At 39.1% G+C, this 24,426-nt stretch overlaps 1 pseudogene; it reads right to left on the bottom strand.

Moving 5' to 3' along the window:
* Positions 1 to 1,540: 1,540 nt before the first annotated feature.
* LOC138156191 (protein regulator of cytokinesis 1-like) lies at positions 1,541 to 23,622 on the bottom strand (annotated as a pseudogene).
* Positions 23,623 to 24,426: the final 804 nt, after the last annotated feature.

The raw sequence follows: 24,426 nt of genomic DNA on the forward strand, positions 1-24,426 counted from the left end.
TTCTTTTGCACAGTCCAAAGAACCTGATCTTGATGAACAAATCTAAACTCTTCACAGTCAATCTTCCTTCTTAGGGAAGTAGCAAAAGTGAATTCTCCAGTCTTTTTTTTTTACCTGCTTTTATTCTCTTTCTAAATAAATGCAAACAAGAAGACTGACTTGAATTCGATAAAGCCTTGGGTCTTTTCTGCCTTGGTATAGATGTCCATAATGACTCCCCTTAGTAGATAAAGGGATCTTTAATCTCTTGGGAGCAAGGGGTCCTGGAGGGGAGATTTCATTGAGACAGTCTTCTTTCCCTAATTCACTTCTGGAGGTCTGGAGCCAATGTCAGCTCTCATTAAAGAGGTGGATGCCCATGGTTTGTATTTCTGTTCCGATAGTAATCTACAGACTGGATAATCATCTCAGCAGGGTATCAGGAGAAGAGGCACCTCCCTGCTTTAAATGGGGTGGGGGGGTGTTGCTAATATTTGTTCTCATTAAAGCCAAAATCTAGAAAATGTCAATTGGGTCCCTCCTGCCTTGAATAGTCTTGACTAGCTTTGTTCAGCTAAATGCCCCTGTTCAATTATTAGAGCCTAAATAAGGATTATAATTGATCTTTGGACTTGGAGGTTTGGCCTTGGGGGTGGCAGGGCAGGGAGAGATGGAGCCAAAGCACACACAAGGAAAGTCATCGAAACCATTTCCCCCTTGTCAAAGATCTGACAAGATCTTTATCTCCTCAGCTCAACTGCTTAAAACGTACATGCACACTAAAACAACAGCAAAAAATACTAAGTCATAGGTGCTTTCAGATCCCTCTCAGCTCTGATTTTCTATGTTGTGAGGTCCCTTCCTTAGAAAAGGATGGGGGTGATAAAACAAGAATTGGTTTCATGTAGAAGGGCTTGGAATTGTCTGACATGGGATAGATTCAAGAGAATGCCCCCAAATGGAAAGAATACAATTGAATATATGGAAGCAGTGAGGTCTATTCTTGGAACAAAGAGGAGATTTTACCAAACTAGAATGACAATACATGGGCTGTGCGTAGGAGATAAAAGACTGGCTAAGATCTGGATGCATCCAGATTATGGATCAAAGTCAGGTGGAGATTTTATTACTGACATAATCAATGGTGCTCAATAGTCAGGACAAGCCCTATTTTGATGCTAAAGTCAAAAAGCATCAAGATTATACATAATATATTATATATAATATATACATAACACACACAAATATAAATGTCCATCTCTCCTTCACTTCTTAAAATCCTTAGGAAATCACCTAGCCTAATGCCCTCATATTTTTTCAGGTGTAGAAACTAAACCCTTGAGGTCAAGGATCAGATGTTGAACCCAGGTCTTCTGACATCAAATACAAAATGCCTTATGCATTTTGCTTAAAAGTAAAACCAACACAACAATTGCATCTGCCAGCATGTGACATGCCATACCAAGAGACAAATGGTGACAGATATAGAGTTAGAAAGGACCATTTAAAAAACACATACTTTATTAATTTTTCTATGGAACATGCCCTGTTGAAAATACATTTAAGAAATTACTTTGTACTTGGATATAATACAGTGTGAAATGCTAATGGAATTTAGCAAATCTAGAAGGTTTTTTTGGAGTAGGGATGGCTGAGAATATCCATTGTTCAGAAGTCTCATCTAGTGGAAACTATGCTTCCCATTGGCAGGGATTCATCATCTTTTGCTCCAGGGAACCAATATTCCAGGATTAACTGAGAATTTTTGGAGTATTTTGGATCCTAACCTTTCCTCCTGCTAGGAATTCTAGGGGCACTGCCACAAAACATTTCAACTTATATTTGTCTCTTCTTTAGATACTTTTATTCCTTTGCTTTTTTTTTTCTCCAAACAATGCATCTCTCACTGTTCAATCACATATTCCATGAATTTCTGCCCATTCACCACACAATCCTTTGAATAGTTTTATTCCTACAGTTCAACTTCTGTGTTCCACTCCTCTTTCAGCTTAAATTCCAAGAAGAACTTCCAATTTTCTTCTTACTTTGGGATGCCAGCAGAGCTCTCTGGGCACCCCCTACCTCAATGGTACCACCTCACAGTCATAGAGCAGGAATGACATCTCTGGGGGCAAAGTCTTCTCTATGCTTCTGGCTGTAGGAACACTTTTCCCAACACAGAGCCAGTTTTCGCTGACAACTTCAAACACTTTTCAGGTTCTTAAATCCTCAGCTTTCAACTTATCTGTCTCTGATTGAAGCTGATGGAGCAGGTCAAGCACAGCTACAAGTTTTTCCAATGACAGATCAGAGTCATTATCTTCATATAGTACATCTTTTTCTTTTTTTTCCTGTGTTGTTTGTTTCATTTTATTTTTGTTTTCACATTAGTCATGTTCTAAAGAAGAATTAGAACCAATGGGAGAAACCACAAGAAAAAAAAGAACAAATAGTATGCTTCAATCTGCATTCAGACTCCATCGTTTGTTTTTTCTAGATGTGGATAGCATTTTCCATCGTGAATCTTTTGGAGTTGTCTTAGATCCTTGCACTGCTGAGAAAGAATTAAGTCTATCAATGTCATAGCACAGTGTTGTTACTATGTACAATGTATTCCTGGTTCTTCTCCCTCAGCATCAGTTCATGTAAGTCTTTCCAGGTTAAGTCTGCCTCCTCATAATTTCTTTTAAAAAATTATATTTATTTTCATCATTCACTTCCATAAGTTTAAATTTTTTTCACCTCCCTCCCTCCCTTCCCCCATCCCCAAGACAGCATGCAATCTGATATGGGCTCTCCATATATGTTCTTATTAAACATATTTTCACATTAGTCATGTTTTATAGAAGAATTTGAATGGGAGGAAACTTGAGGAAAAAAAACAAAGCATAAACGGGAGAAAATAGTCTGCTTCGATCTATATTCAGACTCTCTCTGGATGTAGATGGAATTTTCCATCATGAGTCTTTTGGAATCATTTTAGGTCCTTGCATTGCTGAGAAGAGCTAAGTCTATCCAAGTCGATCATTGCACAATGTTGTTGTTACTATGTGCAGTGTTCTCCTGGTCCTACTCATTTCATTCAGCATCAGTTCATATAAGTATTTCCTGGTTTTTCTGAAGTCTGCCTGTTCATCATTTCATTTCTTATAGCACAATAATATTCCATTACATTCATATACTACAACTTGTTCAACCATCCCCCAATTGATGGGCATCCCCTCAATTTCCAATTCTTTGCCACCACAAAAAGAGATGTGATAAATATTTCTGTACATGTGGGTCCTTTTTCCCATTTTTATGATCTTTGTGATAGCATACCTAGAAGTGATATTGCTGAGTCAAAGGATAGGCACAGTTTTATAGCCCTTTGGGCAGAGTTCCAAATTGCTCTCCAGAATGGTTAGATTAGTTCACAACTCCACCAGCAAAGCATTAGTGTTCCAATATTCCCACACCTTCTCCAGCATTTATAATTTTCCTGTTTTGTCATGTTAGCCAATCTGATAGGTGATATGTCATACCAAAGAGTTATTTTAATTTGCATTTCTCTAATCAATAGTGATATAGAACATTTTTTTCACATGACTATGGGTTTCCCAGATTTCTGCTTGCCTTCAATTCTTGACTTCATTGGTTTTGTTCCTGTAAAAACTTTTCAATTTAATATAATCAAAGTTATCCATTTTGCATTTCATAATCTATTTCTTGTTTGGTCATAAATTCTTCCATTCTCTGTAAATCTGACAGGTAAACTATTCCTGGCTCTCCTAATTTGCTTATAGTATCATCCTTTATATCTAAATAAAAACCATTATGACTTTATCTTGGTGCATGGTGTAAGTTGTTGGTGTATGCCTAGTTTCTGCCATACTTTCCTAAGCAGTTTTTGTTAAATAATGAGTTCTTATCTTAGAAACTGGAGTCTTTGGGTTTATTAAACAATAGATTCCTATAGTCATTGAATACTGTGTCTTGTATACCTAACCTATTCCACTGATCCACAGCTCTCATATTTAGCCAGGACTAAGTAGTTTTGATGATTACTACTTTATAATACAGTTTTAGATCTGGTATGGCTAAGACACCATCTTTTGCATTTCTTCCCAATGAATTTTGTTTTTTATTCCTAGTCAATAAAATAATTTTTGGTAATTTGGTATGATACTGAATAAATTATTTAGGTAAAATTGTCGTTTTTATTTTATTATCTCAGCCTATTTTTCCAATTATCTTTTTTTCCCAATTATTTAGATCGAATTTTATTTTGTGTGAAAAATGTTTTATAATTGTGTCCATATAATTCCTGGGTTTGTCTTGACAGGTCAAATTTTTATATTGTCTACAGTAACTTTAAATGGAATTTCCCTTTCTATCTCTTGCCATTGGGCTTTGTTTGCTAATGATTTATGTGGGTTTATTTTATATCCTGCAACTCTGCTAAAGTTGTTTATAATTTCAAGTACTTTTTAAACTGATTCTCTAAGTATAGTATCATAATCATCTGCAAAGTGTGAGATTAATTTCTTTGCCTATCTAATTCCTCCAATTTCTTTTTCTTTTATTGCTAAAGCTGACATTTTTAGTATAATATTGAATAACAGTGTTGATAATGGACACCCTTAATTTCTTTATTTTGTGATTAGGTTTATCTATTTCTGAGATGGGGAAGTTGAGGTCCCCCACTTAGTATAATTTTGCTCTTTTTCTTCTTACTCACTTAAACTTCTCTAAGAATTTTGTTGCTTTACCACTTGGTATACATATATTTAGTAATAATATTCTTCATTGTCTATGGTCCCTTTTAGCAGGAGGTAGTTTCCTGCCTCATCCCTTTTAATTAGATCTATTTTTGCTTTTTCTGAGATCATGATTGCTACCCCTGCTTTTTTTTTAACTTCAGCTGAAGCATAATATATTCTGCTCCAATCTTTTACCTTTATGCTGTGTGTATCTCTGTTTCAAATATGTTTCTTGTAAACAGTGTATTACAGGATCATGACTTTTAATCTATTCTACTATCCACTTCTATTTTATGGGAGAGTTCATTCCATTCACATTCAGTTATGATTACTAATTGTCTTTTTTTCATCCTATTTTTCCACCTGTTTTTTCTCTCCTCCCTTTTCCTCCTCACCTGTGTTTTGCTTCTGACCACTTTCTCCCTCAAACTCTCCCCCCTTTTATCCACCTCCTTTCTTTTTTTCCCCCTTTCCCTTCCTACTTCCTATAAGGTAATTTAGATTTCTATACCCAATTGAGTGTGTATAATTTTCCCTCTGGGCCAAATCCTATGAGAGTAAGGTTCAAACATTACTCACCTCCCTCCCTTCTTTCCCTCTACTGGAATTGGTCTTTGTGCCATTTCATGTGTTGTAATTGACCCTTTTCAATCTCCCCCTTTCATCTCCCAGTATAATTTTTTCCATTCCTTAATTTTTTAATCATCACATCAAAGTTAACTTATATCCAAACCCTCTTTCTATGTAAACACTTTCTAATTGTCATATTAAAGATACAGTTCTCGAGTTACAAGTATAATCTTTCCAAAGTTTACCCTTTTTGAATAACAATTTTTTTTTCTTTTCCTGTTTACCTTCTTTGTGCTTCTCTTGAGTCTTGTATTTGAAGATTAAATTTTCTCTTCAGCTCTGGATTTTTCATCAGGAAAATTTGGAAGTCCCCTGTTTCGTTGAATGTTTATCTCCTCCTCTTAAATATGATGCTCAGTTTTGCTGGGTAGTTGATCCTTGGTTGTAATCTAAGATCCTTTGCCTTATGGAATAACGTATTCAAGTCCTCCAATCTTTTAATGTAGAAGCTTCAAAATCCTGCATGATTCTGACTGTGGTTCCATGGTATTTATATTGTTTCTTTCCAGCTGCTCACAGCATTTTCTCCTTGACGTGAAAATGATGGAATTTGGCTACAGTATTCCTTGATATTTTCATTTTTAGATCTCTTTTGGGAAGTGATTGGTGGATTCTTTTAATGACTATTTTACCCTCTGGTTCTAAGACCTCAGGACAGTTTTCCATGATTATTTCTTGAAAGGCGCTGTCCAGGCTCTTTTCGATCATGACTTTCAGGTAAACCAATAATTCTTTTTTTTTTTTTTTATTTTAGACAAATAGTAGAACTTAAGCACATAAAAGAAAAAGAAACATTATAAAGTTAAATACAAAATAAGAAAAGAAAAGAAAACATGTCATGTACACAGCAGAACATAGAGGATTCAGAATACATAGCAATTTACCATTTCAAAAAAGCCTATATTAAATAGTGTGATATCTTGAAAGCTGTCCATCTTAGTTTCCTTGTAAGTTTTCTTTAGTTTACTACTGTACATTTTTTACTTCTTTTTCCCTCCTCCTCCCCCCTACCCACCACCCCAAGGCTACAATTGAGCATGAACAATATAGGTATTGATATTTGCATATATACATACATATACTTTCTCTAAGAGATTCTATTCCTACTATTTTTTTGTTTTCATTTCTTTTTTCCTCTCTCATAACTCCTCTACTTTACTTTTATCTGCTACCTTGCCCTCCTATTATTTAACCTATCCCCTACTCCAGCAATCCCTCCCTTATCTTCCCATTCCCTAAATCAAAACACCCTTTTGTATACCCCTTTGACCTAGCCCATTCCTCTAAATCTAAAGATCCTACTCTATTCCCATTTTAACATATTTTACCCTCCCCTCTAAAGATCCTCCTCTTTCCTCTTCTTCCTCCCTATCCCCTTAGTTTTATTTCTTTTTAAATGTAGAAGAATTTTATACTTTTCTAGCTGTATATGTATTTTCCCCTCTTAAACCCATTCAGGATGAAAGTAGGTTTCCAGTAATAACAGTCCCCATCCCCCATCTAATTCCTCTGTGTCATTTCTTCTTCTTGCACTTTTTTTGTATAGGGTAATTACTCTTTTAGCTGCTCTTGAACTTTTTGAAGTTATATCACACTTAGGTCTACCCCAATCTTTCTTATAAGCTACCTAATTACCAGTAACAATCTTTGGCATAGGTTTTACATTTTCTGTACATAAAAGGTAAACATTCTATCTTTATTTAGTTCCTTGTAATTGGTCATTGGTATGTACCTCATTTCTCTTGGCTCTTGTCTGTCAAATCTTCTATTGAGTTCAAGGTTTTTTTTTTCTTTTCTTTTTTTTAACAGAGTCCTAGAACTCTGATAGTTGATCAAATGTCCATCTTTTTTTATTTCAGAATTATGTTTAGTTCTTCTGGGTATGGTATTTTCAGCCAGAGACCTAGTTTTTTTTGCTCTCCAGTATCTAGTGTTGCAAGACCTGCGATCTTTTAGTGTAGACAAATCTAGGTCTTATGTGATTCTAATTTTGGTTCCTTCATATGTAAATTTTTTCTTGTTGCTCATAATATTTAATCCATGATCTGGGGGGTTTGGAATTTAACTTTAATATTCCTGTGAATTTTCCTTGTAATATCCTTTCCAGGTGGTGATAGGTAGAACTTTTCTATTGCTACTTTCACTTTTTGTTCTAATGCTTCAGGACAATTTTCTTTAATTGTTTTCTTTACCATTGTAGCAAGATTCTCTGAGTCTTTTTTTGATCAGAACTTTCAGGTAGTCCAATTATTCTTATGTTAATCTGTTCTCTAGATCTGTTTTTCTTATGTGATGTTTCACATTCTCCTATTTTTTTTCATTCCTTATATACATACATACATATATATAAATATAAATATATATATGTATATATATACATATATATATATATTCTTTCTTCATCTGTCACTGGTTTCCCCTTGCCAAATTCTGGTTTTCAAGGAGTAATTTTCTTCCTTAAGATTCTGGTTCTATTTTTCTCATTGTTTGACTTTCTTGTCATAATCTTCTTATTTTTCTTGTGTTCTCATTTTTCTGTTTAAATTTTTCTCAATCTCTCTCATTTGATTTTTAAAGTCTTTTTGATGGTCTTCAGCAAATTATTTTCCTGCAGGTGACCATTTGACACATTACTCTTTGGGACAGAAGAGGGTTTCTTTGCTTCAACATCTTCCTCTGAGGATGAACCCCACTCTTCTCTGTTCCTATAGAAACTCTATATGGTTGGATTCTTTCTCCTTTGTGCTTTTTTTTGAGGGGGGGATAATAATTTAGTTTTTATAAACACCTCTAGTTCTCTGGGATGGGGGATGGTACCTCCGGCCTCTGATCCACTTCCATTCTTTCCTCTGACCTTTAACTAAAACAAAGATCTCCAGCCTCCTGTTAAGTGTTCACAACCAGCAGGATCCTCACCACACTTCTGCTGCACTCACCAGGCCTGTGCCGATTCCTTCTTATCCCCTCATTCCTGCACCAGCACAGCTGGGTCAGACATTCCTTGTCAGCAGAGGTACCCTAGATCTTCCCTAGGTCAGATACTCAACTTCCCTCACTGTCCCAAGGGTAAAGGTTTCTATAGCTAGAGTGGCTTAACTTGCTCTTTAAACCCAGGGTTTGTTGTTTAATCAGCTTGTTGCTAAAGTGACCCCTAGCCTGGAGGTTTTTGCTCTTCCCTGGGAAGAAGTCTACTCCTGGGATTTTCTTCAGGTCTTCCCTGAGTGTCCTAAGAAGACTCTTGTTCTGCCTCTATATGTATTTGTTTTCATGGCTCCATGTCTGTCCAAAGGTGCTAAAAAGAGATTAAAAATCTTTTTGCAGAGGAAAATCTTGAGACCTTGAAATTTTTGGACTTTGCTATCTTCCCAGAATTCTTTCCTAAACCAATAATTCTTAAATTATCTCTCCTGGATCTATTTTCCAGGTTAGTTGTTTTTCCAATGAAGTATTTTACATTTTCTTTTGATTTTATTTGACTGATTCTTGATGTTTCATAGTCATTAGCTGCCACTTGCCCAATTCGATTTTTTTTTTTTTTTTGCTTCTTGGAGGGGGGAGGGCAGAGCAATTGGGGTTAAGTGACTTGCCCAATGTCACACAGCTAGTAAGTGTTAAGTGTCTGCGGCTGAATTTGAACTCAGGTCCTCCTGACTCCAGGGCCAGTTTTCTATTCACAGTGCCACCAAGCCACCCCCAACCAATTCTAATTTTTAATGAATTATTTTCTTCAGTTAGCTTTTGTACTTTTCCATTTGGCTGACTTCTACTTTTTTTTTTTTTTAAGCAACCGGGGTTAAGTAACTTGTTCAAGGTTACACAGCCAGGTGTTTCTGGGTGGGTGCTAAGTATCTGAGCCCGGGATTCGATCTCCAGGTCATCCCAACACTGGAGCCGGTACTCTTGCTGTGCTACCTGGCCACCCCTCTGACTTCTACTTTTTAAGGAGCTGTTTTCTTCAGTGGACTTTCTTTCCATTTGACCAATTTATTTTTTAATGAATTGTTTTCTACATCAGTTTTTGTCCTTCTTTCTATTCTGTTGACTCTCTTGCATAATCTCATGTTTTTTTCCCCCCAATTTTTCTCCTACCTCTTATTTTACTTTTAAAATCTTTCTTAAGCTCTTCTAAGGAGGATTTTGGGGCTTGAGATCAGTTCATATCCTCCTTTAAGATTTCAAATATAGGTATATTGACAATGTTGTCCTCTTCTGAATTTGTGTTTTGATCTTCCCTGTACCCATAGAAAGAATCTATGGTCAGTGTCCATTTCTGCTTTTTGTTCATAATCTTTGCCTACTTCCTGTCTTTTTAAAGTTGAACTCTCCTGCTGGAACACAGAAGATACTATCCCAAGTCTCTTGTGCTAGGGATCAGGGACCTGGTCCCTGGCTTTGTGTTTCAGGCTTCAGGTGCTGGCAGCTTACCTCATGCTGAGATGGGGTCCAAGTGCTTGTGCCTGCTGTGTGGGTTGAGGCCAGGTGATATTTTTCCTTGGTGCTACCCTGAAACACACGGAGGGTCTGGTCCCTGGAGGATACCTGTCTGCCTTGGGCTACACCAAAGCATGGAGTGGTCTGACTGCTGAAGGATGCCTGCCTGCCAGTGCATGTTGTGGTTCTCTGTTCTGGAATCTGCTGGTTCTCCTTGGTTGTACCAAGGCACATGGGAGTACTGGTGATGGTGCTTGCCTACTCCACTAGCCTGGGGCTTAGGATCTCCCACTCATTTGCTGAGGTGGTCCTTGACTGTGCTTCCTTTCCACTAGAGTGAGAGGGACCTTTCCTGTTGATAGCCAAGTTTCCCAGGCTAATATAATGCTCCTCCTCATTTTTCTGCTAGCTCCCTGTCCCAAGATTTTTCCTGGGATGATAATTTCTGGGTTTTTGGAGGTCAGTAAAGGAGAATGAGAGTAACTTAATACATATTTTTCACTTTTGTCTGGAATACAACCTAACTTCTCTAAGGAGTAGGATCTGACTCTTTGTGCTGGCACATTCCTTCCATTTGTGTGCCTTTGTTTTCCTCAGTTTCCAGATAGATTCTGCACTGGTCTAGCTCCTCCACTCTGGGCACTGAATCCCTGCCTCTGCTGTAGGGGCATGTGTAGAGGAGCTCACAGAAGGCCTGGTCTTGCTTTTGAATCCTTTTTAGCTTATGCATCCTATGCTTCTTTTGCTTTAATTTGACTTCCTCTTGGATGTATACATCCTTCTTCAGTTGCAGAGCAGGAAAGCCTATTCCTCCTGAAGCCGTTCTGCATTTAATTCAAAGCACAGACTGTCCAGTTGTTTTCAGTGTAGTGCTACATGCTTTCCAGAAAGCATCATCTTATTCTTTTCCTCTGCAATTATCCAAAAGACTTTTCTCTGATTATTATATTCATTGTAGGCACTACTTACTTTTTGCTTTATCGGTTCAGAAGACATCCTGTATTTGCCAATTTCTCAGTTTATAGAGCAATGACATTCCAATCCATTGAAAGAATTTTAGATTCATTTCTTACCATTTGGATTTGATCTCTTGACTCTCCAAAGAAGATAGCCAACAAGCCACCACCAGAGGAGAAACTGGATTCCTTTAATTACAATTCTGAGTCAACAACGAGAAGAAAATGAATGGTGTTCAATAAAGAACAAATAAATATTCTTAAGAAGTCTTTTCAAAAGAACCTCTATCCTGGAATCAAATAAGAGAGGAACTTTCTAGGATGACTGGCATTCTTGAGTCTTGAATACATGTATGGTTCCAAAATAGAAGAGCCAGACAGTATGCACAAAGAAAAAAGCAGACATTTGAGGCTTCCACCAGCTTAAGACAGATGTGCCTGGAAGATGGATCTCCAAGTCAAATTCTAGAAGAGTAAATTTTTGAGCAAGAACATACAAACACTCAGTGCATCTAGGTGTCCTTCCTGGGCAGGTGAGCCTAGTCAGGAAGCTGGCCCAAGGAGTGGCTGCTCCTTTGAGAGGGGGAGTGCAGCTTCAGTCACTGAGGCTGCTGGTTTATGTGGACATGGCATTTCCCAAGGCTATCAGTTTGGTTCCTCCCAAACCATGGGACCATCAACTGAGATTCAGCCTCATGTGCTCCCCAGGTCAATATCCCAGGGAGACTTTAGCTATTCAGCATCTTCTTGGGCCCTGCAGGGAACCAAAGGTCAGAGAAATATAACACACAGAGCTCCTTTCATGGAGGAATGAAGCCACCACCACATACTCAGGAGCAAGGCTGGACAATGGAACAGATATGCTCAAATCACCCATCAACTTCTGGGTGTGCAGAGGAGCCCCCACATCAGTTGCAGCAGCCCCACCCCAAACAGAACTATTCCCACCTGCCTCACCTCCACCACCCATCAGCCCTACAGTCCTTGGTGCCCCAGGCCCCCCACCTTTCAGGGACAACAGTTGGCCTCACCGGGTTAGCAGTCACAGGAGCTTCAAGACCATATGCTGCTGCCACCAAGGGTGAAGAAAGAGCATTCATATGAATCCTTCTTTTCTTTTAACCAACAAGAACTCCATTGCATGAATGTATCTGAGAGAACTATTGGACTTGGATCTGCATTGCCTCTCCCTGATGGACATCTAACTGTCCCTCGGGGATCTTATGGCCCTCAGGAATCATCTTCCTGCCCCACAGAGATATTGGGCTGACCTGCTGGGAGATTGGGCTGACACCCAGGGACATCTGGCTGATCCCTATAGACACCTAGCTGACACTATTGGTAATCTGGCTGACATCCTGGGAGTTCTGACTAAGACACCAAATACCAGATCCAAGAATTTCAGGTTTCTAGATATCTGCCTATTTTTAATGAAAAAATTTCCATAGTATGAGGAATATTGATTTTAAATTATTCTATGAAAGAATGTCATTGTGTGAAAGACTCTCATACAATCCCTCATCTTGCTTTATCGTTGTACCCAAAGGACTTCTTGTGTGACTTGTTCAACAAAGCAAAACTATATATGGGGCAAAAATATTAGTGAATAGATCAGGGGAACATCCAGTCTAAGGTGAGGGGACACAAGAAACTTCACCTGATTGAGAAGCAACTGTCCTCATGACCTATAAAAGCAAGCTAAGCTGGATGTACCTAGGGCTGTCATCCCTTTTTTGTCATTGTTCATATCTGCAAGTTCTAACAAAATGACATAATAGGAAAAAACCTATATCTTCTAGAATATTTTCTAGGAGTCTTTTTCCCCAATTATTTTTGGAAATAGACCCAATGATGGTGTTGCTGTTTCAAAAGGGTATACAACTCTTTGGGCATAATTCCAGTTTGAGGAGGATATATAATCTTTAATTGTTGCCTTAACTTGACTAATCTTCCAGTCTTACCTCCAAGATCTCCCCCTCAGACTTAGAGTGAAGAGTATTGGGGGTGGGGTGGTTATGAAAGGGATTTCTCTCCTTTCACTTGTACCTATTATGGGGGCTGGTCACAGGTGGACAGAACCTTGAGCACACTGGTGCACACTACTAGTTCCAGAATACTTTCTGGTGACTGGGGAAGATTCAGAAGTTTGCATGGATCCTATTTACCTCTCCCACTGTAATGAACTGAGTCTTTTTTCATTTAAAAAAATTTATTTCATTAAGTATTTCCCTATTACATGTAAAAATGTTTTAACATTCATTTTTTAATTTTTAATTTCAAATTCTTTTTTCCTTATCTCTTCTACCTCCTTGAGAAGGCAAGCAATTTAATATAGATTATAAAGATGAGGTCATGCAAAACTTTTCCATACCACTCATGTCCTACACTGAGTCTTAACAATGGCCTTGATACACAGGTCTTAGATATTCACTATCATTCCAGGGAATTCAAAGTAGCTTGTTGAATTGACTTGGACTCGTGGTCCCTGAAATGAATAATGGAGGATGGAGGATTGAGGGTGACACTTTCAAACAAAAAGATTGAATGCTTTGGAGTGGATGATAGTCATTTGAAAATGACCTTTGTGTTGGAGAAGATGTGGGAAAATTAGGACACTAATGCATTGTTGGTGGAGTTTTAAATTGATACAACCATTCTGGAGAGCAACTGGGAACTTTGCCCAAAGGGCTATCAAATTGTGCATACCCTTTGATGCAGAAATACCACTTCTAGATCTGTATCCCAAAGAGATCATAAAAATGGGAAAATGACCCACATGTGCAAAAATATTTATAGCAGGTTTTTTTGTGGTGGCCCAGAATTGGGGATTGTGGGGATGCCCATCAATTGGGGAATGGCTGAACAGGTTGTGGTATATGAATGTAATGGAATACTTTTGTTACATAAGAAATGATGAGCAGGTGGACTTCAGAAAAACCTAGAAAGACTTGTGTGAACTGATGCTGAGTGGTGTGGAGAAACAGAAAAACATTGTACACAGTAACAGTGACATTGTTTGATGACAAGCTTTGATAGATTTATCTCTTCTTACCAATGCAATGATACATGACCATTCCAAAATACTCATGATTTAAAATGCTGTCCATATCCAGAGAAAGGACTATGGAGTCTGAATGCAGATCGAAGCAGACCATTTTCTTTTTTTCTTGTAATTCTTCTTTACAGAATGACTAATGTGGAAATATATTTAACATGATTGTACATGTATGACCTTAAAAAAGAAAGAATTTTAGAAGCCTGATTTCTATTCTCCTCCTCTTTGTTCCTTATTTATACTAGCTATAAGAAGCTGAGCTTGCCCCTAATTTGCTCTTATCAGTTCTAAATTGAAAAGCTCCCTCCTATAAAATGGTAGCAGTGGCTTGTGATTTCCATGAGGCCATCAGACAAATGGACCATGATAAGTGACTTGGTTGAAGAATGTTTCTCTAAGTTCTGATCACCAGTCTGACTGTCTCTTAGGCCCCAGTTCTCCTTCCCCACATGTTACCAATGGACAAGACCCCCACATATCTCTATAATGTAGATCTGCAAAGACCTAGGATATACTCATCTCAACCCAGTGAAGTGAAAGTATGCCCCAACAAAACCATCTGCATAGTTTTAGTGTTAGTTTTAGAGTCAGACTCGGGTTTGAATCTTGCCTCTAGTATTTGCTGTGTGATCACGGTCTATGAGACTAAATGAGACTAATAAGACCTGAAGGTCTACCAGGCTGGGTTGTTTTGAGATTCAAATTAGAATGCATGGAAAACATTTCACAAATACTTTAAGTATCCATAGAGATAACTGTCATTTATATAGTACTCTAGAGTTTTGCACATGATTTCCTCATTAACATTATGAGGGAAGTAAGGGTAAGGATTACCAGAGGTAGAGGACCTGTGGCCCTCTAGGTCCTCATGTGTGGCCCTTCATATGTGGCTTCAAAGCTGCAGGCTCCACCCCCCCCCCCAATTATGCTCTTTTAAGAGATCAGGAAGGTGAGACAGAATCATGCCCCAGCATCATGTGAGCTCAGAGACCTGGGATTGAATCCCACTCTAGTACCAGCATCATTTCCTACGATGAGGCAAAGTCTGTTTAATAGGAGTGAGTTTATTTGGGGGCAAGATCTGGTCACGTAGGATCTAGAGAGGGGGAAAATGTTGTTAAAGTGTTGGTCTTATTGTTATTTTGTAGGAGATAGCGCAAAAAAAATCTTTAGAGAAAGTGAAGAAAGACCTGGGTCCAACTGTTAATTCAATTAGAATTGAATTCCTGTTGCAGCTCAAGCACAGTAGCAGATAGTAGAGATGGAAAGGTAAAATTGAAACTGTTATTCTGCTGTAAAGGAGGTTACGTTCTACTGGAGAAACATGTATATAGATTAGCAAATCCCCAGAATGTGTGAAGTAATAGGGTCAACAAACTGGGAGGAACTGTCAGGAAATAAATGGCATCTTGGCTCACAAGTCAATTGTCCATTCTTGAGCCTCAGTTTATCACTCTTATTTTTAAGAGACTGGTTCTTTAAATTCCATGCTTTCTATTTCAGGATGGGTCACATTAGATGCTGAGGGAGGTGATGTCTAAATTCTATGATCACCATTCCTCTGGAGGGGAAAGGGGGAGGCCCAACTATTGTTTTTCTCCAGGTTGTCTGGTTTTGCTATTGTGAAAGGACTGGGGGGGGGGAGGAGGAGCGGGAATGGGAGCTGTATGAAAAGTGGACGAATTGACTCTTTTTTTGGAGGCTGGCCTCCCCCTCCCCCCTAACACTGTTGCTCTGCAGTCTCTGGCTAGGGGCTGCCTGTTAATGGGGAATGCAGTATTAATGAAGTGTCCCAGATCGCCTGCACCACTGGTAATCCATCTCCATCAGGTCTGGGGAGGCTGTTGACAGGGTGAATGCAAGTGAATGAGTCCATCATCCTTGATGAGGAGGGAGCAGGGGAGGAGAGTTGCTGGAGAGGGTCCCCTGGGAGCACAAACACTCCTGCTCTCTCCTGCAGGTACACTCAACAAATGGAGAGTGATAAAACAGGAGGCTGCACCAGGAAATCGATGAGAGGAGGGCCCTGTGGGATCCCTTCCTCCTTCCTCCTTCCTCCTTCCCCTGCCTTCCCTTGCTCCTACTCCAGTTCACTTTCCCTGAGAAATGTCTAAGGTAAAGGCTATAGAAACACTTGCCTCCTCCAACAGCCTCCCCTAGGCTGCCCTCACAGCTAAAGTGCACCAGGGCTCCCTGTTTCTGCCCGAGATCCTGAAGGAAAAAGAAGATGGCATTTTCTGTCACCCTTCCAGAGCCCTGTTGGTTGGGAATGAATGGAATGGGTAGGAAGGCAGGGAAGGGAAGGGGAGAGCCAACTTACTAAAGGTATTCACCTCCCTATTACCTTCAGGACAGGGTTCTCATCTTAGGATCCACAGACCAGCTATCACTCCCTGAAGAGGTCAGTGGATAGATTTGTGAACTTGGTGGAGGAAGGAAGTAGAATTACCTCAGAATTTTTACTAACCCAAATTTCGTGTTCCGTTCAATTCTGAACATAGGCAATGAAACACTGGTCTGAGCCTTCAGGCTGCCAAAGAGTCCATGACACAGAAGGTAGGAACCCCCTCAATCTAGGATTGAATGAAAACTCCTCTAGTCAATAATTAAGGTCCTTTAACCCTTTGTGTACTCTACAATCCAGCTAGCCTGAACATTCCGCCATTCTTCACATAGTGTTCTAATTTCCTTGATACCTTTGACCAGGTTGCGCCCCATCCTTGGAGCATCTGGTTTTTTTTTGTTTGTTTTTTTACAACTTTTGGCTTCCTCCAAGACTCTACTCAAGCATCCCTTCCTATCTGATCGCACAGGTTTCCAGTTACCTCATCTTTGCTTCTATGCATTTCCTACATAAGAAGCCTAGAAGCACAGATCTAGATTTGCAAGGGACTTCAGAGAGCATTATTTCTACATTCCTAGTTTCACAAAAGATGAAACTGGGCAAGGTATTTAAGCTCTCTGGGCCTCCAAGTCAAGCAGATGGTAATCACCAAAAGCGGGATCTGAACTCAGCTCTTCTGACGCCAGAGCCAGGGCTTCAGTCACTTTCGCGTGGTGCAAACCTGGGGTTTTCTATCCTGATAGAACATAGACTCCTTAAGGCGATGAATGTTTTTGTCTGCATCCTTGGCTTCCAACATAGTATCTAGCATCTATATAACGTATTGGAGAGTTAGCATGAATCTCTCTAGCACTTGCTTTTCCATGCAATGTGAAAATATTGGGGTCTGTAACCTCTCTAGGCACCAATGAGGACTGCAATTGCTCTAGCACCACATAATGGGAAGAACTTAAACCAGGAAGACCCATCCCAAGGATACTACAATTGAGACCCTAAAGAAGGCTAGTTAGAGACTATATTGGGCAGCAAATATGGATGCCAAGTTTCTACTAGTTCATGGAAGGAGACTATAACTGGACTCACCAGTACCCTAGACCTTCAAGTTCATGACTAACCAGGTGGGAGAGACTAAGGATTGACTTTTTTTCCCAGCCAAAAGTGAAGTTTGATGAAAGCTTCCAGATAATTATACATTTCTTTTCATAAAGGTGCATTCCTCAATTCAAAAAGGCCATAATTTGTACCTATAACAAGTGTGTCCAAAGTGTCAAGCAATTTAGCTTGCATATTATGAAATCTCTGTGCCAGGAATCTCATGGGAGGATGCCCCCTCTGACAGAGTCCATATTGCTGTCAGAGGGAGAAAGCAAGCAGCTTTCCATGACAAAAGACATACTGGGCAAATAGGCATGATACCTGTTAGTTTCCCATCTTAATAAAGACCTGAGGAAGAATGGGTCAGAGGCCAAAAGACATAGGTAAGAGGGAAAATTGTGTACAAGAGATCCAAAGAACAAATTATAGAATAGTATGATTTCACAATCATAATTGAGAAATTTCAGAGGAATTCAGTGGTGTGCTAAGATCTGGAAATCCAGTTGATAATTATTTCCCATCTTAGTGCAAGAAAGAAAGAATATGTCCCTCTTGGACTGTGAAAATATCTCCCTCCTGCTCCAGGATTCCTTCAAAAGCAGAAGCAGAAAATTGAGGCCAAGTCTTTCAAATATTAACTTCCCTGGTTGCTAGGTTACCCTGTATTAATAGGATTTTTACTGAGTCAATCTCTAACCTGAAAATGCTGAGATCTGTACAAAGCAGGCCTAGGGAAAGGGAGTGCCAGTAATCAAGTAGTTTAATTCATTGATTTCAGAGTGAGGAATGTTTTCATAACTGAAGTAAAAGCACAGGTTATATACTTTCATAAGTAGGGAAGATGGATTAGAGACAATAGTTTAGTGGTTTCCCATGAGAAGCCAACAAATCTCACAAAACAATTCTGGAGTCAAGTTGTTACCACCTCCCGTGGGGTACAGAGCCAGAGTGTTGTGACAGGAACAGGTTCTACAATCTTTCATTAGCTTCACTTAAGGTCTAGTGATTGTGGGTGTTGTCAGCGTTTTGATTAATCCGTTTAAACTATGTTGTGAGCTCTGGCTTAAAAGCCAGAGATGCAGCTCGTGAGAAAATGAAATTATTAGTATATTCATTAGACATATCAACTAATATGAAAATCATCATATTTGTATCATAAAAAAATTTGATAAGACTCCTTCTTTTCCTATTTTCCCAAATATTTTATATAGTATTGGAATAAATAATTCTTCAAACGTTTGGTAGAATTCACTTGTAAATTCATCTAGCCCTGGAGACTTTTTCTTAGGGAGTTCATTGATGATGGCTTCTTCAATTTCTTTTCTGAAATTGGGTTATTTAAGTATTTTGTTTTCTCTTCTGTTAATGTGGGCAATCTATATTTGTGTAAATATTCATCCATTTCACTAAGATTGTCAACTTTATTGGCATACAGTTGGTAAAATAGTTCCTAATTATTTTAATTTCCCTCATTAGAAAGGGATGCATTTTATATTTCTGCCTTTGTGTATTGCGTTGTGAGGTTTTTATGCCATAATACATGGTCAATTTTGTGTCAGTATCATGTACCATCAATAAAAAGGATATTCCTTTCTATCCCCATTCAGTTTTCTCCAGAGGTCTACCATATCTAACTTTTCTAAAATTCTATTCATCTCCTTGTTTATTTTGTAATTAGATTTATCTAGTTCTGAGAGGGGGAATTTGAGGTTCCCCACTATCATAATTTTGTTGTCTATTTTTTCCTGTAACTCCCTTAACTTCTCCTAAGGATTTGAATGGTATACCACTTGGTGCATATGTTTAGTAATGATATTCATTGTCCATGGAACCTTTTATCAGGATATAGTTTCCTTCCTTATCTCTTTTATTTAGATCTATTTTTGCTTTGTCTGTGATTAGGATTGCTACCACTGCTTTTTTTTTTAAACTTCAGTTGAAGCATAACATATTCTACTCCAGCCTTTTACCTTTACTGTGTGAGTATCCCTCTGCTTCAAATGTGTTTCCTGTTAACAACATATTGTAGGATTTTGGTTTTTAACCCACTCTATTTACTTCTGTTTATTGGGAGAGTCCATCCCCCTCACATTCACAATTATGATGACTATCTTTGTGTCTTTCTCTTCATCATATTTTTCACCCCCCCGCCATTTATGCTTTTCTCTTTTCTCCCTTTCCATCTTCACTAAAGTTTTGCTTTTGACCACCACCTTCTTCAATCTTCCTTCCCTTCTAACCACCTCCTCCCTTTTCTTCCCCCTTTCACCTCCTACTTCCTATAGGGTAAGTTAGATTACTATACCCAATTGAGTGTGTGCGATATTCTCTCTGAGTCAAATCCTATGAAAGTAAAGTTGAGACAATACTTGTTTGCCTTCCCTTCTTTCCTTCTACAGGAATAGGTCTTTGTGCCATTTCATGTGATGTAATTTGCACTTTTCAGCCTCCCCCTTTCCTCTTCTACAAGGAAAATTCATTTTTACCACTTAGTTTTTTTTATTATCTCATCAAAGTCACCTTATACCTGTGTCTTCTGTCTATGTATACCCCTTCAAAATATTGTAATAGGTACAGTTCTCAAGAGTTATAAGTATCATTTTCCCTTGTAGAGATGTAAACAGTTTGCCTTTATTGAATAATATACTGTCATTGTTTTCTTTCCTGTTTACCTTTTTATGCCTCTTACATCTTATATTTGAAGATTAAATTTTCTGTTGAGCTCTAGTCTTTTCATCAGGAAGCTTTGGAAGTTCCCTATTTCACTGAATGTTCATCTCTTCCCCCTGAAAGATGATGCTCAATTTTGCTGGGTAGTTGATCCTTGGTTGTAATCCAAGCTTATGGAATATCCTATTTCAAGTCCTTCAATCTGTTAATGTAGAAACTGCAAGGTCCTGCATAATCCTGACTGTGGTTCCATGATATTTAAATAGTTTCTTTCTGATTGCTTGCAGTATTTTCTCCTTGACCTGATAATTCTGGAATTTGGATACAATATTCCTTGGTGTTTTCATTTTGGTATCTCTTTTGGGAGGTGATTGGTGGATTCTTTTGACTATTTTACCCTCTCTAGAACCTCAGGGCAATTTTCCTTGATTTCTTGCAAGATGTTGTCCAGGCTCTTTTTTTATCATGGCTTTCAAGTAAACCAATAATTCTTAAATGATCTCTCCTCTATCTATTTTCCAAGTTGGTTATTTTTCCAATAAGGTATTTTGTTTTCTTCTATTTTTTCATATGTATGATTTTGTTTGATTCTTGATGTCTGAATCTTTAGCTTCCATTTGCCCAGTTCTAATTTTTAATGAATTATTTTCAATTAGCTTTTGTACCTCCTTTTCCACTTGGCCCATTTTACTTTTTAAGAACTTTTTCAGTGAGTTTTTGAGCCTCCTTTTCTATTTGGCTAATTCTACTTTTTAAGAACTTGTTTTCTACAGTCGATTTTTGTCCTTCCTTTTCTGAGCTACTGACTCTCTTGCATACCTATCATTTATTTTCCCAATTTTTCTTCTACCTCTCTTGTTTGACTTTTTAAATCTTTCTTGAGCTCTTCCAAGAAGACTTTTTGGGCTTGAGACCAGTTCATATTCCCCTTTGAGGTTTTGGATATGGGTAGATAGACAATATTGTCCTCTTCAGAATTTGTGTTTTGATCTTCCCTGTCCCTATAGTAAGAATATAGGGTCATTGTCCACTGCTGCTTTTGAGTCATGATGTTTGCCTGTTTCCTGGCTTTTAAAGTTGAGCTCCCCTGCTGGAATACAGCAGGCACTGACCCAAGCTTCTTGGGCTGGGACCAGGGACCTGATCACTGACTTTGTGTGCTGTGGTCTCAAGCGCTGGCAACTATAGACTTGGTGCTATACTGGGGTCAAGAACATAAGTTCTTTGGGTACAGAGGGATCTGGGCCCTGGAGGACAGTTGCTCTGAAGCACCAAAAGGTTTGACTGTTGAAGGATATCTGCCTGCCTGGAGTTCTGTTTCTTGGAGCTGTGCTGAAGCACCAGGAGATTTGGTTGCTGGAGTCTCCCAGTTCCCCTGTCTGTGCCAAGGCACTTTGGAGTACTACCCTCTTGAGATGTGATAGGTGAATCCAGAACTTCACTCCCTGGAGTTTTGTTGCAATGAGAGTGGTGAGAAGGACTTCAAAGGGGCTTTTCCACTGTGGCTTCAAGGAATGTTTTTGGAGATGACATTTCCAGCAGATCCAGTCATCTGGTTGGATCAGGGGCTGAGTTTCATTTGGAGTTTCTAAAGAACATGACTGTGAGACAAATTGGCAAGTCTCTGATCTCTTCTGAGCCAACCCAATACAGTTTTGTAGGAGGGAGCCTTTGGCTACTATGCTTCCTACCCCATAGGTACAGTGGCATCAGGCATCCTATTGCTATCATCTAGGGACTGAGCTTACAGAAACCAAATGGTGTTAGATGTAAGAGTTAGGAGGGTTAAATGAAGGGCTTTAGGTCACAGGTTGCCTGGTTTCTCAGAATTTAGCAAAAGAGGTTTTAAGTATCCCAGCAAAGTAAAATTTAGACAGCTCAAAGGAAACACAGGGTACACCGATTTGGAATATCCACCTCAAATGTTCACACAGACAATTTGTACCTGACCTGAGGTACAGCATTCTGAGCTCATATTGGTCTGATCAGCCACAGTCTGACACATTGACTAGAGCATGGCGATGTCACTTTGGTCCTCTTCAAGAATGAAGAACAGCAACCAACCAACTCTTTCAACCATTCCTGATAAGTGGAAGTGATAGGTTTTCCTTAGGAACCCCGCATAATGGAATGATGTTTCCTGGGAAGATTTATGCTACCCCAGAGTTTGTGGCAGTATGAGAGGGGAAGAATTCCACCCAATGGGAATACATACAGGCCATAACCAAAGCATATTTGTATGCAAAGGCAGGTGGCAATTGGATAAAATCGATCTGCCAGGTTTCAAAGGGTACATCTGGGAGAGGAACCTGCCCACAAGCAGGATTCAGAGGCTTGGATGCATTGTGCTTGGGGTAGATGGGACACATTTCATAGACAGTCTCTATCTTGAGAATACTTGGGGTCACACAACGCAGCCCTAGGGAAAGGGAATGCCAATAATCACCAGATAAATTCAGATAGAGATTGACAATGCAAATCCTTGCTTTTATTGTGAGTAGGATAAAAGTGATGACATCTCAAAGATTTAATAATAGATTACCTGGACCCCAGACTTAATTATATGTGTGAGACAGGTAGAAACTTCTCAGGTACTAGTCTGAAATCTAGATAGATTTTGTAGTAAGTTACCAAAGACTTGGCAGCCTGAGCTGACAGCCCAGGACCCTTGCCTTACTTCCCTGGTCATAAGTTGAAGTTTTTGCTAAGCTTAGCTAATACGTAGTAGGGGAAAGCATAGACCCTGCAAGTGTAACCACAGGCCCAAATGTCCCAGACTTGTTTCCACTGACCACCATATGACCTGAACAAATATAAAATTGGAAATCCTGTTATGAAACTCCAAGCAGGTCACCTGTCATAAAATCCCTATGATTCATCAAATATCATCTGCTTTCATGTCCATATTGATATTGTTAGAACAGTCATCATCTGCTTTCATATCTAAGTTGATACTGATGATATATACTGTCTGTTTCCACATCCACATTGATAACGTTGACATTTACCTGTTATGTAAGCAAGATTTTTGTGGTCAGATTGCAACTAAGTTCCTGATTAATAGGAACATAGGACAGCAAAAGGGGGGGGGGGTCTTTTGGATATATAACCAAGCTTTACATTTTGTATTTGGGGCCTCTCTCACCAGACAGCTTCTGGCGGTGATGACTCCCCTCTTCTCATGGGAGGTAATAAAGATCTTTTTGTTTCTCTGAGAAACCTCTGAGCTATTGAATTTAATTTGGGCAAGGGTCTTTTGTCCCACACAATTGTGAAGGACAACAGAATGCTCTGTCTCTTTGTCCTTATAATTTGGCAAAAGCAACTAAAGCAATCGTGTCACATGGAAGATGGAAGACTGGGGCTCCAGAAAAAGAAGCTACTATTTTTTTTTAGGAGCTGATAGCAAGGTTATTTGGTGAAAGCAGAGAGCAAATAGGACAAAGAGGACATATGGTGGGGGTTGACAGTAAGGATGTTGGTAACCCTGAAAATGTAGTTGGTTGCTTCAGGGGCAAGAGGATGATTTTCACACTGAGAAAGTTAGGGGGTTCTTTGTGGGAAGGGGAGTTGTTCTCAGCCATTCAGCACCATCCGGACTAGCTCTTCATAGTTGATACAACTGTTGCTGTCTTTGTGCCCTGCCACCAATACTTCCACTTCTTCCTCTGTCATCTTCTCACCCATGGTGATGAGGACATGTCGTATTTCTGCCGCCATGACTGTGCCATTCCCTTCCTTATCAAACCCCCAAAGCCCTCCTATAGAGGGTTCCATCCATCCCCTGTTCAGTCAAACAGCTGAAAGACCTCCTTGAACTCTTAATTTTGATCCTCCATGAAGTACACACATATTGGCCATGCAGGGAGCTCACTTGTACTCAGAAGCCACTATTTTTAAAAAATCTAGTTTCCTAGGTAAACTCTTCTACAATCTTACTAATTTTTCCTTTAAGTAGATCTCAGTTCTTGACTTTGACTTGCAGTTGGATCCAACCCAGGATGATCCTGTGAGGGGAATGACTGAGGAATACAATGGACATGTGAAACTAAAGGGTCATTCATACTAGTCTGGCTTTTTGGTAATTTTACCCAAGCCATCTCCATGGTTGCTGGCATGATCTGGAAGGTTATTGATATTTCCATGTTGTAACTGAAGAATCGAAACCCTTACCAAGGCATCAATCTGTTCTTTATTATGACCTCTAGGTCACTGAAAAATTGAACAATTTATATATCAGTAGCCTAAAGCATCACAATGATTTCCCCATGTCTTCTTGTGCTGATCTTGTCCTTCAGCAGTTGGAAAAGGATCGTGGGGGGGGGGTGTGAGGTAAGAGTGCAATGAGCATGGAAAGAGTCTGGGGGTTGGGAGAGATTCTGACATGGAACTTCTTGTCATCAGTTGTTGCCAACCTATAACAAACTTGCAAGGGATACACATCCTAATCATTCCCCCACTGCAAGAAGAACATGGGGAAACTGGAAGTTTTGTTTTTGTTTTTGTTTTTTTCATTTCTGCCAT

Source organism: Petaurus breviceps, unplaced genomic scaffold, assembly GCF_028583685.1.
Source record: "Petaurus breviceps papuanus isolate PSGF00001 unplaced genomic scaffold, PetGlider_PUasm1.0 99, whole genome shotgun sequence".
NCBI lineage: Eukaryota > Metazoa > Chordata > Mammalia > Diprotodontia > Petauridae > Petaurus > Petaurus breviceps.